Consider the following 18,369-nt stretch of genomic DNA (forward strand, 5'->3'; position numbering starts at 1 on the left):
AGATGAGATGTGATGTGTGTGTTACATAAACATTGGGAAAGACACGTGCATTTCCATCGCTTTATTTGACACTTTAACATATTCACATGAATAAGCCTTGTTTGGATGTTGCAGCAAAATCACATTTTTCTCCTACAAGCTCGTTTGGACTATCTTTTACCCACTTCGACCCAAAAAGGCATTCTGCAACAGCACTGCCGCCATGTCTCCTTCTCTCTCTCTCTCACACACACGCACGCACGCACGCACACACACACACACACACACACACACACACACACACACACACACACACACACACACACACACACACACGCACACACACACACACACACACACACACACACACTCCAAAACTAAACATGTAATTCTGACACACCGATGCTCCATGGCACAAATCAAAACATGTTGTGTACTCAGCAGAGGGACAAGAGTATAAAACAGTGTGAACATGCTGACAGGCTTCGTGCAGCTGCTCGCATTCTTTGACACAAGTGGAGGCATCGAAGTCAACGTGACACCGAGAGGAAGCAAGTTGTGTAACAAGCTCAAACATGGGGGGAATTAAATGCATTTCTCAACAGCTGTATCTCAGTCTTAGATATTACTATGTGCAATAAAAACATATTTGCAAAATGTCATCTGTCACAATATATTTTAGATAAAAAAGCCGCGATTTTATACTTCGGCATCATTGCAAAATCAATATTATTTCACATTTATTAATGTCGTTTTTGCATATTTTCACAATTTTCACATTAAAACAGCACATACACAGCATGTAAGTCTAGTGTAACACAGTCATTAAATAACATTTGATTTGTAAGAGAGTAGCCTCAAATCGTGCTTAAATGAATAACATAAAATACAATCAAGTTTCACACATTGCACACATACACGCACACACTGCTGTCTGACGTTTTGAAAGAGTGCAGCTTCACGTCTCGGTCGTGTCCTCGCAGCCAAACAGCTGAAAACAAGAGAGAAAATGTGGATTTAGTTTTGCACATTTTCCTGTGAAAATCTCTACATGTGTGTGAAATCTGCAACACACTTAACATGCAAAGCAGTCAGAAAAAATACATTATCAACGTGTCCTCCGCACCTTAAACTCACATAGGCCTACTGTTGTATTTTTCGAGGGGATCTATTAGGATGAACTACGCAGTACGCACAATAAACTACAAAAAACAGGTTTTACCACTTTGTGCAATAACGATACCACAAACTACATTTTCAACTAATCTCAACTATTCAGGTTTTTTTGTTTTGTTTTCACGAACAGTATTTACCCCTCCTGGTACACACACACACACACGCACGCACGCACACACACACACGCACGCACACACACAAAAAGATCATGGCAGTAATTCGGACTAATGTTTCCTCGGAGCTGATCGCTACTCAAACTGATAAAACAATAAAAAAAACATCTTGACTATTATCACTTATTTTATCCACTCTTTTTATTATTATTATTTACCTTAATACACTGGATTTTCCCCCAGGAATGTTGTATTTTATACACACACTTTACCAGAGTTTACAGCCAGTTAACACGTTTTAATTGTCTGCATATTTACGTGTCGCTGTCCACCTCTGTGGTGCTGAACATCGACACACACTCACTTTAACATCCTTACATATGTATATATGTATACATGCAAATGATTGACTCCTGGTCTACACAGGGCTTCTCTACATCTGCAGAAGCATCTAACACACACCTTCCAGACACAAGCAGAACACACACTCCTGTCCTCCACACACACCTTCAGTAAATACTCCTGGCCATTTTTGGCTAATTCTATTCACCGATAACATATCTGACACGGTGCTTCTTTAAGCTTTAACAATATGTGTTCTGTTGAAGCAACACCAGTGCAACACACACATCCAAATCCCTCCATTACATTTCCTTAATCTGTGATAGCCATTACATGACCAGGAAAATGACACTGCTTCATCTGAGTCACATATTCACAGTGAGTCATGTTGAAAGCCTTTAAAGGTATTTACAAGCAACACAGCTTTAGTGCATCCTCCGAGCAATACTACAGATAATTACAAGCATCATTTGTATTTGTATTTGATGTTATACATACCTATGGTCTGGTTTTAACTGAAGAGACCAGAGCAACGTGCAGCAGCCGCACCTGAGGACACACAGAACAGAAATGAGATCCATTTGAGTTTCAGCAGAAAGACAGAGCAGTGGGTATAACAGAAGGAAAGCTCCGACACATACAGCTTTTATTTTATATATTCAAGTGTGTAACCATGATCAACAAAAAGGACTAAGGCATTATAGCAATTGTGTAGTTATCTCTGCTGATATTAGGAGCCACAATTCCAGATAAATATAATATATATATTTAAAATGTATACAATGTCAGACATTTACATTTAAAACCCCATCATCTTTCCCTCTATTGCAACTTTGAAAATACATTTCTAATAACCAGGGTCTGAGAAATGACCTAGTTTGGAATCGAACACGTCTCAGTAAATAATCAGCTTTTGTTACTGATCAAATTATATTTTCAGTAATAACGTGTCAAAAAACAGGACTACAAGTAAAATGTGTGTGTGTACTTTGAGACATTATAATCAGATTGCTGTGATTAGTTTGTGTGTAACACATACATGTCACATACCAGTGTGTGTGTGTGTGTGTGACTTCTGTCCATTTATACAGTTGCATTACATCGTCTGTTACGTGGTCCTTTTTATCTGTGTGTCCTGCAAAAACAAGACATCACAAATCTTTTGAATTCATTGTGCCACTATATAGTGGACTGCTTATAACACACACGCTCACACACAGACACACACACACACGCTCACACACACACGTATACTCGCTCTCTCACACATGTGAAATAAAGAAGAAAACACAACTATATTTCCACATTTACATTTCTTTGTGTCTGTACGTCTTGACTTCATATTTAAAAAGAAAACGAAAGGAATCAAGATGTCTAATTTCAACACACACACATACATACAGACATACAACCATACACACACACAGAAAGACACACACACACACACCACACACACACACACACCACACACACACACACACACACACACACACACACCACACACACACACACACACACACACACACACACCCTCTGCACCCCACGTATCATTGAATACTCTCTCTACTCTCTGCAATATATCTTCATCTAAACAGCTGATGGATTTACAGGTTGATGCTACCGGCCTCAGGAAGCATCACTGAACATATAAACCGTACATGAATCAAAAAACATCTGCTTTTCTTGATCCACATCGAAAAGAACACATTTCTCCTCCATAACAAATGGGGTGTCATTCTGCCTAAATAATCATATATGTCAAATCATCCCATCATAACTTATTTATTTTTAGATTTTAAATTAGATAAGAGAAAAGGACATCATTTAGACGTCACTATTGTCTCCGTTTTTATGTTTGAATCAACACTGTACATTAACACATATTACAAAACAAATATAATATTAAAATAGATTCAAATATTGAACATAACATATTAAAATATACAGTAAATGTCAGCTTATGTTTTAATATATAGTCGTTGTATTTAAATAATCGTCTCTCTCTGAATTTCATCTATAGGATGAAACACGGACACACACACACACACACACACACACACACAGATTTCCTGTGTGTGACTTCCCACAGCCTAGTGTGTGTCATTTCAGATCATTTTCTGTACTTTACAAAACATTTTATACCAATGTATCTTCTGCTTGTTTAACTTACTCATCCTACCAAATGCACCTCACAGCGAGGAGTGTGTGAACTAAAATTACAAACCTCTTATTGCAGGTCTGTTATATTCGGCTTCCCGAACCTAAGCAATCAGAAGATTTGATCTAGAAACACCAGCCTTGGGATTGTTAAAAAATCCCATCAGACAAACTCTTGTTAAGACACAAGTACACACATTTAGGGGGAGATAATGAACACTCTGGGGTGAGGGTTCACGCAGCAGATGTTACATTGTGAGGAAGGGTTTAGACTGTTTTATCCTTAAGTACAGGTTTGTTTTGTTCGTTTGTATTTCCTAACCCCTTAACAGAGATGCAGGAACCACACGAGGCTAAAGCTGTTCAGAAAAACAGACCTCCAATTTTATATTTAGGTCAATAAAACTCTTCCATCAGATATCAAATAAGACAAGAAAAGAGGAAAATCAATAAGCTTTGGATCCAATCGTTTTTTTAGTTTGAGTTTTGTATGTTAGAATTAGGACCAGAAAAACATTAAAATATATTACAACACAACATATATAGTTACTGCTGGATTCAATAATTACATATTTATGTTTCAATGTATGGTCGAACGTTTAAATAATTGACTCTCACTTTCATCTATTCGATGGTACATGAACACACACACACACATTTCCAGCCGTTACGAGTGTGTGTGACTTTTGCCAGACCGCTGTGACAATCTTTTGTAATTTACAAAACATTTGATACAATTAAACTTCTACTTATTAAACGGACTTACGAAGGAAACAGCCCTCAGACCTTAGGAGAGAAATCTCTTCCTCATCTCAGGAGGAATCCCCTGAAGCTGATGATGATCCCACTTTCTGCTCATCTATATTATATATATCTTTTTTAATGATCTGACAAAACCTCCAGATCCTGCAAAGCATCTTTGACTCAAATAAGACAAAACACTTTTCAAGGATCTGTCCTAAATGTCACGTCATCGGGTGTTACATCGGCTGTGCTGTTTTCACCTTTTGCTTTTATTCCAAAACACTCCACAACTGAAATGGGAATGAAATCAACTTCTTTCATTCCTGAACAATTTGTGATTGATTTGATTAATACAATCCTCTCAAGTTCAAGCTAAATGGTCAAAAAGTCAAATATCTTGATGAGGTCTGATAAGTCCAAGGTACAAGAATGACCAGCTCGTGTCTCTGAATGCAGAAACATTTTTGCTCCAGCTGAGCTTAAACGTTTCTATATTCAGCTGCTTGATCTGGTCAAATGTTTATAAACTGAAATGATTCATTTGCCATTTTCCTGTAATTGTGAGAGCTTTAGAGCCACCCTTCGATGCACAAGTGGGTCTTTTTGGACCCGGTGAGGTGGTTTTCTTGAAGTATCTTTGTAATTACATTTTTTTGTATTATTCAATATTCCAGCTATTCCTCAAAAAACATGTTTTGGATATCGTGCCATTCACATTTTAAATTTACATTTGATACATTTTAAGAAATTGTAGTTTTTGTATTACTACCCCAAGCTTCCATAAGTGGGTCTTTTTGGACCCGGTGAGGTGGTTTTCTCAGAGTATCTTTGTAATTACATTTTTTTGTATTAATTCCTCAAAAAACATGTTTTGGATATCGTGCCATTCACATTTCTAATTTACTTAAGAGATTGTAGTTTTTGTATTACTACCCCAAGCTTCCATAAGTGGGTCAAAAATGACCCACATGCATTTTCTATGGACTCCTATGGGAAAACGTTTTTTTCAAAATGTAAAAGAAATGTCTAAAACTGTAAATAGTGAAAAATTAAATATAAAATATTTCTAGTGTGAACCAAAATATAATACTAAATATTATACAAGTGATTTTTTTCTTAACCAAAATGACATAAAAACACATATTATTCTAATACGGGTCCTTTTTGAGCCACTTATGGAAGAGTGTAGGGTCCAGTCACTCGGGCATCGAAGGGCCAACTCAGTGGACATTTTGAAACAACTGCTAAAGACACACCTTTTTAGATTAGCTTTTTATTAGCAACCCCCCACTTTAAATGTTCTTTTAGTCTCTATTATTTACCTACCTTTATATTGTTTTATTTATTTTATAGGTCTTAATCTTGTTATTTGTATTTCTGTTGAACCTATATGTTCACTTAGTTTTATGGGGTTTGGTATTGTTGCATCGACTCAGTTTTCTTGTGTCTTATCGGTCGGAGAGAAACCTTTCTTTATTTTATTTGTATCATCTTTGACCTCCTTGTGTCTGTTAACCTGATCAAATGTTAGATTTTGCTGCATGAACCTTTTAAGGTTCTTGTTGTTTGTTTTTAACTTGAGATTAGTCATTTTGTAAAGCACTTTACAGCTGCATGTGATGTATGAAAAGTGCTGTATAAATAAAGCTTTATTATTATTATACTTCAACTTCCTGCTTGTCTTACCATCTAATTTTCTTACTTTTTCCACCTGCAGCTACACAGAACTTATATAGACAAACTAAAGACTAATGTAATATAGCAATCACACCATAAATAAAACATTTTGTACAAATAAAGTAAGTTAAACCCTAGAATTGGACATTTTTAACTTGAGTTTTTCCCTCTGCTAACATACAGTAAGTTCCTGAATTAACACTTTGCCATGTTTCGAATTGTACTTTTCATCTGCAATTCTAAAGTCTATTTTCAATCGGAATAGGACCCATTCAAACTTCAAAGTGACTCCCGTTTACCTACCTACAGAGGATTCGGGTGGTGTTTCTGGGAATAAAGGTGTCGGTTTATCCAAGCTTTCCCTCTCCGTCCACTTAGATATCCTTTTCTGCTTCTACTGCTGTGTTAGTTTCCCTTTTCTCCATCATCTGAGTCCTGAGTCCTGAGGACACATACAGATGACAGATTAAGTAAAAAAACATGAACACTTTCAATCAAATTCTTCACAAACAGTTAAAATGACAGGTCAAATCATAAGACCTAATGCAGACTTGTGAAATTAGGTATTTACAATATATTACACACAAGTAGAATAAGAGAGAGTTCTTGTATTATACAGAGCTGTAAACAAAGCACTGTTTCATTAGTGGCATGCATGCACACGTGCACACATCTGGGTGCAACGAATGACTGAATCATCACCAAGATGTCATGGAAACACACATGAAAGGTCACTGTATGTAGTCAAACAGTGAGACATTCGGTTTGTTAAATATCCTGAAGCAAACGTTTAACACATGCATGGAGTTGGGACTGTAATTAAACTAGAAACAGTGTGTGTGTGTGTGTGTGTGTGTGTGTGTGTGTGTGTGTGTGTGTGTGTCTGTGTGTGTGTCTGTGTGTGTGTGTGTGTGTGTGTGCAGGTGACAGGGGTGAGACTCCTGTTGTTGGGCGGTACACACACCACATGATGTCCTGCTTCTATCCACCCTCCGGCCCTCGACACAGACTGCTCTCAGTTTCTCTTTTACTCAAGAATGATTCTGCATCTGCTGTCATGTTACGGTGACACACACACACACACACACACACACACACACACACACACACACACACACACACACACACACACACACACACACACACACACACACACAACACACACACACACACACACACACACACACACACACACACACACACACACACACACACACACACACACACACACACACAACACACACACACACACACACACACACACTCTCACATGGAAATACATGGAGACTATGTCAGAAACACACACAGCAAATTATTTGGTACCTTATTTATTTGTAAACATCTGTGAAAACTAATATAAACGTGTTTTTTTACACTTCATATTTATACTGTAATATCATTTGTACACACAGTACGGACCCATCACCCTGCTAAAGACACATCTTTTTAGATTAGCTTTTTATTAGCAACCCCCCACTTTAAATGTTCTTTATTATTAACCTACCTTTATATTGTTTTATTTATTTAACAAGTCTTAATCTTTCTATTTGTATTTCTGTTGTACCTATGTTCACTTAGTTTTATGGGGTTTCATATTTGATATTGTTGCATCGACTCAGTTTCTTGTGTCTTATCTGTCGGAGAGAAACCATTAATTATTATATTTGTATCATCACACATTTGACCTCCTTGTGTCTGTTAACCTGATCAAATGTTAGATTTTGCTGCATGAACCTTTTAAAGTTCTTAACAAATAATCTGAGGGGAATTTCTTGTGATGTGTCATTTTGTAACAGAGCCAGACATAATCTACTTCCTAGGAGATTAAAAACACTGTTCATAGACAGAGAGGGTGGGTATACTTTGAGAGGAAATCTACATTTGAAACAACTCAAGATCAGAACAACTCTGAGAAGTATGAGTATAACAATCTGTGGGGTGATTTTATGGAATGGTTTGGAGCATAATTCAGTTTAACAGGATGTACAGAAACACTTTTGGGAAAACTATGAGAATGAAGAAAGGTTATTGAAAATCACATGTATACAATTTGTAAGTGTAAGTAGGAATAACTTGCATAATGATTTAAAGGACAATCATTGATCAATTAAGGGGTGGGAATTAATAAGCATTTGCTTCCTCCTGCTCCCTTTCGGACACACATGATTTTTTATTATTATTAATATGAAGACTTTTTTTGTTGAATATATAAATATTATCATGAATGTGGATAAATACTGTATTTTAACAATACAGTATTCTGTTTTTCACATTTGTTATTTTGTATTTGTTATTTTTTTAATCTGTTCGAAATAAAGATTGAAATGAAATGACTTTGAGCTGCATGTGTTGTGTGAAAAGTGCTATATAAATAAAGCTTTATTATATTATTATTATTTCTATCACACAAACGAGTATTACTGCCCAGTAAACGTATTTGTATGTATTGTTTTTGTTTAATCTTTAAAACTGGTATTTTGGCGTCTTATTTTGAATCCGTGTATCTACCGTCCAATTGTTTTTCTTTATTAAACAAGTAAACGGAAGAGCGTCTGAGAGGCGTTTTTGCTTTTTGCTTTTTACCTTACTAAATGGTCTAATGGTCCTTGGAGCGAGGGGCGGGGCGAAACTCACGGAAGTGATTTCAAAACAAAAGCACTCGTGTGCTTGGAACGGTGATAATATTATAAACAAGGTGAAAACGGCCAAGACACATATTGAGCCCAGAAAATGAATGATATTAAGGGCTGTATTTATAATAGGCCTATGTCTAAAATGGACAACATTGTTAGGAGATTTAAACTACAGCGATTCTGCACTGCGGTCACCTCAGCCGTCTCTCGAGTTTGTTTTTTCAATTCAGATGCTCTTCATTTTTTGTCCTGCTATATTTGATGATCGATAGCGATACAAGCAGTGGCGGTTCTAGACCAATTTGACTGGGGGGGCCACTGGGGGGCCAGTTATTTTCTGAGGGGGGCACAATAAATGCAGGACGAAAAAGATAACTAGACAGTATGAAGTAATTGCGCATAAGAAAACAATGCAATACAGTTATTGGTATTTGTTTCAGTACACTTATTTATTTCAGATAGATCTTATAGTTATTACTGTTAGCTTCAGCTTAAGTTATAGTGCAATGTTTGCACTAAACACCATATTTATATAAAAATAAAGGCAATGAACAGTTACATCTCTACTTTACATAAGGGTGTCTGCACAATCTCACATTACAGCAACAAAATCCTGCAGTCTTTGGAAAACCGAGTACCAGAAAATATACATTTAAAAAAATAAAAAAAACCTTTTCATTGTTAGGGGGGCCACAGGGGGGTCAGAGGTCAGTGTTAGGGGGGCACTGGCCCCCCCTGGCCCCCTAGAACCGCCCATGGATACAAGTATTTGTTATCATAAGTTCTTAATAAAACTGACACTGTTGGACTCGGTACTAGTTTGACTGCTACCAGAAATAAAATGAAGTACTATTACGGTGTGCTTAGTGAATAATCCTCTGCCAGAGTCCCCTCCATAGTACATAATCATAGTACATAATGCATGTTTTCTGCTATCTTTGATGAATGATAAAAAGACAATTTTACCATTAGTTCTTAATGATATTGATACTGCTTGACTCAGTAGTCTTACACCTACTACCACAATACAATGAAGTACTTCTAGTGTGTTGTTTAAAAAAATCCTCTGTCAATGTCCCCTCCTGAGAACAAAATCAAGCCACTTCTGTTAAGTTTGATGAGGGAAAAAAAGATTTTTGTTTCCATTAGTTCTTTGTGAGTTTGACACTGTTGGACTCAGTACTAGTGAAATTACTCCCACAAGTACTATGAAGTACTTTTACTGTGTACTTTTCATGTAATCCTCTGTCAATGTCCCATCCTGAGTACAAGAATGCATGTTTTTCTGCTATTTTTAATAAGCATTAAAAAGCCTTTCTTCCTGAGACTGACAGTATTGGACACTCCACCATGTCAATACATTTCTCTTTTTGTAGTGTATTGGTCTTTTGTAGAGGTTTTTCATTGCCAGCTAAAATATTGCCTATGGGGCAGCAAATTGGTCAGAACCAGCCCTGGTGTCATCCCCACAGCACCCCCCATTTGAAACATGTTCCCACGGCTATGGATGCCTAAGTCCATGAGTGGGAAATATAATCTATGTATTCGTCCAGTATTGGATCTTCTAAAGTTTCGCCATCCCGGAATAAAACAATAATTCTATGTAGGTTATTGGGTTATTTTTCAATATTTGGCAGATGGGACAAAAAAGGGAGGTGTAGCTCAACAGGAACCTTTGATCTTGTGTTGGGTAACATTGACTCTGTAAACACGACTCTTAAAGTATGTGGGTCACACTGCAGCTTTTCTAAGTAAAATACTTTGATAAATGGTAGTTTTAAACACTTTTGCCTTTTTACTTCTGATGCTAACTGATGTGATTCCCATGGTCCCCTGAAGTGGCTGAATTACTTTAAATATAGTGTATAAATTCAGGTTTACAATACACGTACTATTCGTCATAAAGCAGGAGGCTAGGACACCCACAGCCAATTACTAAGAACATCTATGTTAGGAGGTCTTTTTAGGTTTTAAACAATAATATGATATATGAGGATTTGACTTCTAATGGATTATTTTTACTTTACTTCATGCACTGGTTAATACTGCTTGTTTTTAGCTTCGGTTGTGCTAACGGATAAAAAAAGCTGTTTCTACAATGATGTGGAGGGAGAGTCCTCTCCAGTCAGACTGAGAGGCTGATAACTACAGCTCAGTGAGGTAAAGGACTCTGAGTGTTTATATAGTTCACTTTAGTCTAAGTTATCTCAGTGGGTCTCAAACGGTTTGATCACAATTTATGTAAACACATATTTCCAAGACACTCCTTTATAATTATTGGGATAAAACAGGTTTTAAATCATTTCAATGTATACTATAGGACAGTAAACCAGACATATCGTTTTAAACTTTTCTCTGTTTGTAGTTTATTGGTCTTTTGTAGAGGTTTTTCATTGCCTGCTAAAATGTTGCCTATGGCAGCAAATTGGTCAAATCCAGCCCTGGTGTCATCCCCACAGCACCCCCCATTTGAAACATGTTCCCACGGCTATGTTGGACAGAGTATTTTAAAAGGATATGGTGGACATATTATCAGCAATACTTTCAGTCAATACTCCAACAGCAGCATTTGTACACCTTGGAAAGTCTTTAGAGTCTGGCCTGGATAGCTGGTCACAAATATCCTTCAGCACACTGACACACTCTGTCACTCTTGTTGGCCTCTTATGATGTTGCTGTCTTTTAATATATAATTATTTCTCTGCCGCTAGTTTGTTCCTCGCAGATTCTTCATTCTCATCAGCCTCATCCTTCCATCAGTCCCAATCAACGCATCAGCCTCCAGCACACTTCCAGTGTCTGACTCCATATGATATTGTCCTGATGCTGTAAAGGGTGATGCCCCATGATCACAAAATGACCCCTCTAGAGTCTGAGCGCCAACTGCCAAGGACTTCATATTATGTCTGTCATTAATGTTACATCACCCATTATAACAATTTTCTTTCCATTTTTTCTCTTCTCTTAACTGAATAGTCCTGTCTTTAAGTATAATACAATGTAAAGTCCTTTTCCTGCTCCATTTAAAAGCTTCAAAACAGGCATTTTTACTGTATGTGTTTGGAGATATGACACAATCAATGGCCCAGAATTGTACTTTATAAACTATGAATCTTGTGGTGCTTGAAGAAATACACACTGGCTAAGCTGGCCATATATATATATATATATATATATTAGGGCTGTCAAGTTAACCCGTTAAAAGACAGCATTGTCATAAGAGGCCAACAAGAGTCCAGGTGTGTCACTTTGCTGAAGGCCAGACTCTAAAGACTTTCCAAGGTGTAAAAATGCTGCTGCCAGAGTACTGACTGGAAGTATTGCTGATAATATGTCCACCATATCCTCTTAAAATACTCTGTCCAACAATATCAGTCTCATGAAGAAAGTTTTTTTTAACGCTTATTCAAAATAGCAGAGAAACATGCATTCTGGTTCTCAGGAGGGGACATTGACAGAGGATTGTTGGAAAAGTACACAGTAAGTACTTCATAGTACTTCTGGGGGTAGTTTCACTAGTACTGAGTCCAACAGGATCAATCTCACGAAGAACTAATGGAAACAAAAAATAATTCCCTCATCAAACTTAGAAGAAGTGGCTAGATTTTGTTCTCAGCAGGGGACTTTGACAGAGTATTCCTCAAACAATACATAGTAAAAGTACTTCAATGTATTGTTAGTAGTAGGCTAACTAATACGAAGTCAAACAGTATCAATTTCATTAAGAACTAATGATAACATTATATTTGTATCACTCATCAAAGATAGCAGAAAAACATGCATTATGTAGCCTACTAAGGAGGGGACTCTGACAGAGGATTACTCACAAAGTACACAGCAAAAGTACTTCATTTTATTTCTGGTAGAAGTCAAACTAGAACCGAGTCCAACAGTGTCAGTTTCCTTAAGAACTTGTGGTAAAACATATTTGTATCACTCGTCAAATATAGCAGGAATGAAGAGCAGCTGATTTGAAAAAACTCGAGAGGCGGCGGAGTTGACCGCAGTGCAGAATCGCTGTAGCCTATAGTATAAATCTCCTAACAAAGTTGTCCATTTTAGACAGAGGCTTATTATATTTACAGCCCTTAATAACATCAATTTTCTGGGCTCAATATGTGTCTTGGCCGTTTTCGTTGTGATCGCTAAATTCACCTTGTTTCCCTTTGTTTATAATATTATCACCGCTTTTGTTTTGAAATCACTTCCGTGAGTTTCGCCCCGTCCCTCGCTCCAATGACCATTAGACCATTTAGTAAGGTAAAAATCAAAAATCAAAAAGGCCTCTCAAACGCTCTTCCGTTTACGTGTTTAATAAAGAAAAACAATTGGACGGTAGATACACGGATTATTTTGCTTTCCATTTTCCTGTTCATGACACAAAATAAATTCCTTAAATATCTAATTTCCTAAAATCCGTTTCTGATTAACTTCTAACATGTTGTTACTTAAATCATATAGAATATTTCCTTTTTCATGAAAAAATCATACATATTTGATATGCTATATAAATAAAATTGCCTTGCCTTATTGCAATTCAGATATGATTCACGATATCAGAGAGATTGATACTTTTTTAACGTTTTTCTTATGATCAATGAAACATATATGAAATTACTTTTGACAGAGATCAGTTTTTCTATATATAGTGTTTAACAACGTTCTCCTTGATCTTTAAGTGTATTTCTTTGGCACCGCTCTATGAACAGAAGAAAGGACCTAAAACAAAATAAAAAGACAGAAAAGGTTTAAACTTTTTTTAAGTTTCAGTTCAGCAAACTGCATTTTCAAATGTAATTATGCTTCTAGGTTGGAAATGTGCACATTACTTTAAAAACCTTAAAACCTTTGTAAAAATCTCTCTCTCAGGTAAATGTTGGAAATGGGACTTGGTTCCAGAAGTTCGGGATCTTCTTAGGATCCTTGAGAAAAATATCTTTAATGTACAGCATGCAGTATTCAAATAAATATGTTGACATGAGTTTAGGGAAATCAACAGGAGAGTTATCAAAGTGCTCTAAGCTGAACTGTTTCAGCTGTTTGATTAGAAATAAGAAAATAAAGAGCTGAACATTGGTAAAGGAAATGTTGTTCTTTGGAGTTAATAATTCAAAAACATGGTGGAAGTTTAATTTCCACTTTGATTACAATTATGAAAATGACATTTGGGTTTTCATAATGTTTATTCATGTGTGTCTGCATTCATATACATCGGGAAATTAAAGTGGGAGAGAAAGTGGAAAGTTTGATGTATTAACAACTGTAAAGTGCATGTGTGTGCATTGCCTCTGTGTGTGTGTGTGTGTGTGTGTGTGTGTGTGGTGTGTGTGAGATAGATAGAGAATGTGTGTGTGTGTGTGTGTGTGTGAGAGATAGAGAATGTGTGTGTGCGTGTGTGAGATAAATAGAGAATGTGTGTGTGTGTGTGTACGTATGTGTGTGTGTCAGACAGTAAAGAGATATCAAGAAAAAGAGAAAGTGTGAGAGTGAGTCAGTAAGTGTCAGTTTGAGTGCGTCACTCGTACGAGTGAGAATTAATTGTGAATTTTTGTATTCCTGAAATATACAAGTGTTGTGTGTGTGTGTGTCTGAGTGTATCTGCATGTATACACACATGTTTCAGTATAAATCTGTGTGTGAGTTTGCCAAAGTCTTTTAACTTTCAACATGATTGTTGAATAAACCGCTCTTGTTTCTTAAAGATGCTGAAAATTCAACAAATATAATATATAAATATATGAATAAAGGTATAATATTTAGAGTTTAAGCTGTTATTTATTGTTTGAATTCAAGACATTAATAAATACAATTAAAGTCAAAAACAACTTTATTAAAAGTGTTTTGTCCCATCAAGTCACTGAAATAAAACTGAATAAATGATAACGAGTTGCACACATAGTTGTGAATACAGCACAATACGTGTGTGTGTGTGTGTGTGTGTGTTCCTTCGTCAGAGGCCAAAGAGTTACCGTCCCTTCCTTCCTTCCTATTTCCTGAATCACCACCACCTATTAGGCGAGTCGGACAATGCTCCTAAAAATGTGCGTGTGTGTGTGTGGGTGTGTACACATTGTGTCCGATTCAAAATCATACAGTGAGGCTGGAGTCTGCAGGATGAAGGGCCGTGTAGGCCAACATTCAAACTATGAGGGCCGTGTAGGCCAAAATTCAAACTCACCTCGCATACACACTACTGAAAACATCTGGCCTTGCACACACACTACTGAAATACTCTCACATTCACTACTGAACACCTCGCACACACACTACTGAAAATTAACCTCACACACACACAACTGAACATTAACCTCACACAGACACAACTGAACATTAACCTCACACACACACTATTGAGCAGGTCTCCCTTGAAAAAGAGATCATTGATCTCAATGGGAATTTACCTGGATAAATAAAGGTTTTGAATTGAAATACTCTCACATTCACTAGTGAACACCTCACACACACAACTGAAAATTAAACCTCACACATGCAACTATAAATTAACCTCACGCACATACTACTGAAACACTCTCACATTTGTGAAGTAAAAACTTCTTTGCAGCAATGTTGAGCCAATCATCAAATGAGGGAAACTGGATTTGCCTGTCAATACACTGATATTTATTGAGAGACAGACAATTACATACGGCCGGGAGATCATCCTAGTTTCACAGTGTCCTTGTGCTCCACCAAGGTAATCTCTGAACCCAAAAGACACAAAACATCTAACCAACACGAGGAGAGGCGGGCTCCCAGAAAGCCCGCGTATACCTAATTAGTAGCAGATGTGAGACAATAGTCTACTTGTCTCAAAGAGATCCAGACAAGCCTCAACCCTCCCCCATGAATATAGGAGAAGCGTTTGACCTGTGACCTCAACTTACACAGGAGTCTTTGACTGACTACAAGCAGATGTTTGCAGTATCACAGATTCTATAAAACAATAAGAAACTCTATAAACAGATCAGATGAAAATATTCTCTTATAACATTCACTGCTGAAAACCTCACACACACACACTCCTGAAAAACATTTTACTGAAAGGTTCTCAGTAGGGAATGTGCATGTGTTTCACCTATGTGTGTGTGAGGGGGATCCTTGCTGTAACGGAAGTCATTGTAATGAAACGGAAGTACCAAACTGCTGGTGGTCTCTCTGCTAGCTCCGTTAGCTCCAGGCTGCTACAGGGCTCAGCTGATACAGAGAACACAACTTGAACTCGGACGTGTTTGTTGTGTTGATGCCTTAGTTAGCTTGTTAGCTTATTGCAGCTGTGCATGTTGCTAGCGGGTTACTTGCTAGTCCACCTCACGAGCTGCGCCAGGTGATGTAAACAAGAAAACCTTGATAGACCAGACAGTCTCAGTTTGTAGACCGCTCGGCCTGGGCTCCAGACTACGGCTGCGGTGCCGTTTCTCTATACATCCATGCTGAATTCAACCTTCTGTTTTCGTTCTTCTTTAATGGCGACTTGCAACCAGACGAGCATTATCGCCACCTACTGTATCACTGCAGCATTGTTCTTTGTTAGTTCCGTTTCATTACAATGACTTCCGTTACAGCAAGAATCCCCCTCACACACATAGGTGAAACACATGCACATTCCCTACTGAGAACCTTTCAGTAAAATGTTTTCAGTTGCGTGTGTGTGAGGGTAATTTTCAGTAGTGTGTGTGCAAGGTGTTCAGTAGTGAATGTGAGAGTATTTCAGTAGTGTGTGTGCAAGGCCAGATGTTTTCAGTAGTGTGTGTGCGAGGTTAGTTTGAATTTTGGCCTACACGGCCCCTCATATGCAGGACATCCTGGCCGAGAACCCGAACCCCTGATCCAGACTAACACGGCCTTTCAAACACAAGGCACACACACACACACACACACACACACACACACACACACACACACACACACACACAGTAACACATAATGGCGCGTTTCCACTGCAGCGGGTAGCCCCGTTTAAGCGTCCTTAACCGTCCTCAAGCGGCCAGGCCGGTTTTTAGTGGCGTTTCCATAGCCTAGTACCGGCCAGCGGGTACTTTTTCCCTCTTTTTCCGGCCTCATCAAATCGTGGTTCCCTCAGACCAGGGCCAGGGCTGAACTAGTGACGTCAACACTCTCGACTGCTGATTGGTCAGAGATAATCGTCACAAGATTGCGCGCGAGTTCATCCCTAGCGTCGCATATATATCTAGAAGCAAGCTTGCAGCATTTTTATACACAGCATTTTGTAAACGGAGGATCTACAAAAATGGCTACTTCTAAGAAAAGCACACCGTGGTCGACCGAGGAGGTGACGACGTTCCTTCATCTCATTGGGGATGATAAAATCCAGCGGGAGCTCGACGGAACAACTCGAAATGTGAAGCCGATCGCCCCGCCTACACTGCGTTGCTAGCCCAGGTCCTAAACTGTAATGGAAATGCGCCACGGCCTGGGCCGGCCAGCGAGGCAGCCCGAGGCCAGAGCGAGGACGCTTAGGGACGCTTAAACGGGGCTACCCCGCTGCAGTGGAAACGCGCCATAAGGTCGTGAAATATGATCCCACCACACCACACCTCTTCATAATTTGGTGCAGAGCTCCGCTCGGCAAAAAAAAGGCACATCTGTTTCAAACACTCAACTATTGTGTGATAAACAATCATTTAAAAAAAGAGAATCACCTTCTGAATCTGAATCCATTTTTCCAGCGTCACATACTTTGTTTTCAAATGAGTTGTAATATCCTTGTTTGAATCACCACAAATACACAAGACAGATAAGATAACGGCATCCAGTCCTGCTGAATTTAAAATGCTCATGGGTAAAAACCTTTGTGTGTTCATAAAACATTTCTACATGTGTCCAGGATGCCAGAAAAACTTTTGGGGGATTTTGTTCCATTTCTCACTCGTGGTTGAACATAAAACTTGTAGACAGGAATCGTTGAGTGAGATCTATTTCTAAGGATCCCTGCAGTAGAAACAGTAAATACTGTACAATCTGCAGGTTAAATCAATTTGTTTTCAGATTCTCAATCGTGAATAAAACCTGCAAGAATAATTTAAGATAAGTTATAAAATGTTTTCATGGCTTCACTTGACATCATATTCATTTGTGGTGAATCAAAAAGAGTGTGTGTGTTATCAACGACTACTCTAAAAGTACATTTTAAAAGATATTGTATAACATTTCATCAGTTTGTTCCCATGCATCAAATACATATGAGAAAATCCAATAAGGATAACATTTCCTGTCAGACAGATCCACTTTCATCATACCTGGTGATTTGAAAATCAATTTAAAACATGTGAAATTATTCTGCAACTTTTGTGAGATTTAGTTTACTGTATTATCATCAACTTATCAACCCAAAAAATCCTTTAAACGTACCAAACACTGTGTCACTTATGCTGGGTAATTAAAAATCTGAATTTGTTTTGATTGTATTTCTTGCCTTTACTGAGTCACAGCCATTGCAATACATAAAGAAATACCATCACACTTTCTCATAAACGACACAAAGTATCACCATAACCATCCAATCATCGAGCTGAGGATCTTGCCTACGT

General features: G+C 37.8%; 1 long non-coding RNA gene across 1 annotated transcript in view; it reads right to left on the reverse strand.

The window, feature by feature from the left end:
- Window positions 1-46: 46 nt before the first annotated feature.
- LOC117557482 overlaps window positions 47-18,369 on the reverse strand; it is a 37,502-nt gene continuing 19,179 nt past the window's right edge. Inside the window, exons 5-7 of the long non-coding RNA XR_004570727.1 lie at window positions 6,492-6,630; window positions 2,109-2,159; window positions 47-970 (exon numbers count right to left, since the gene is read on the reverse strand). This is a non-coding gene — a long non-coding RNA (uncharacterized LOC117557482). The remainder of the gene's footprint in view (window positions 971-2,108; window positions 2,160-6,491; window positions 6,631-18,369) is intronic.

The sequence above is a fragment of the Gymnodraco acuticeps genome, unplaced genomic scaffold, assembly GCF_902827175.1.
Source record: "Gymnodraco acuticeps unplaced genomic scaffold, fGymAcu1.1, whole genome shotgun sequence".
Classification (NCBI taxonomy): domain Eukaryota; kingdom Metazoa; phylum Chordata; class Actinopteri; order Perciformes; family Bathydraconidae; genus Gymnodraco; species Gymnodraco acuticeps.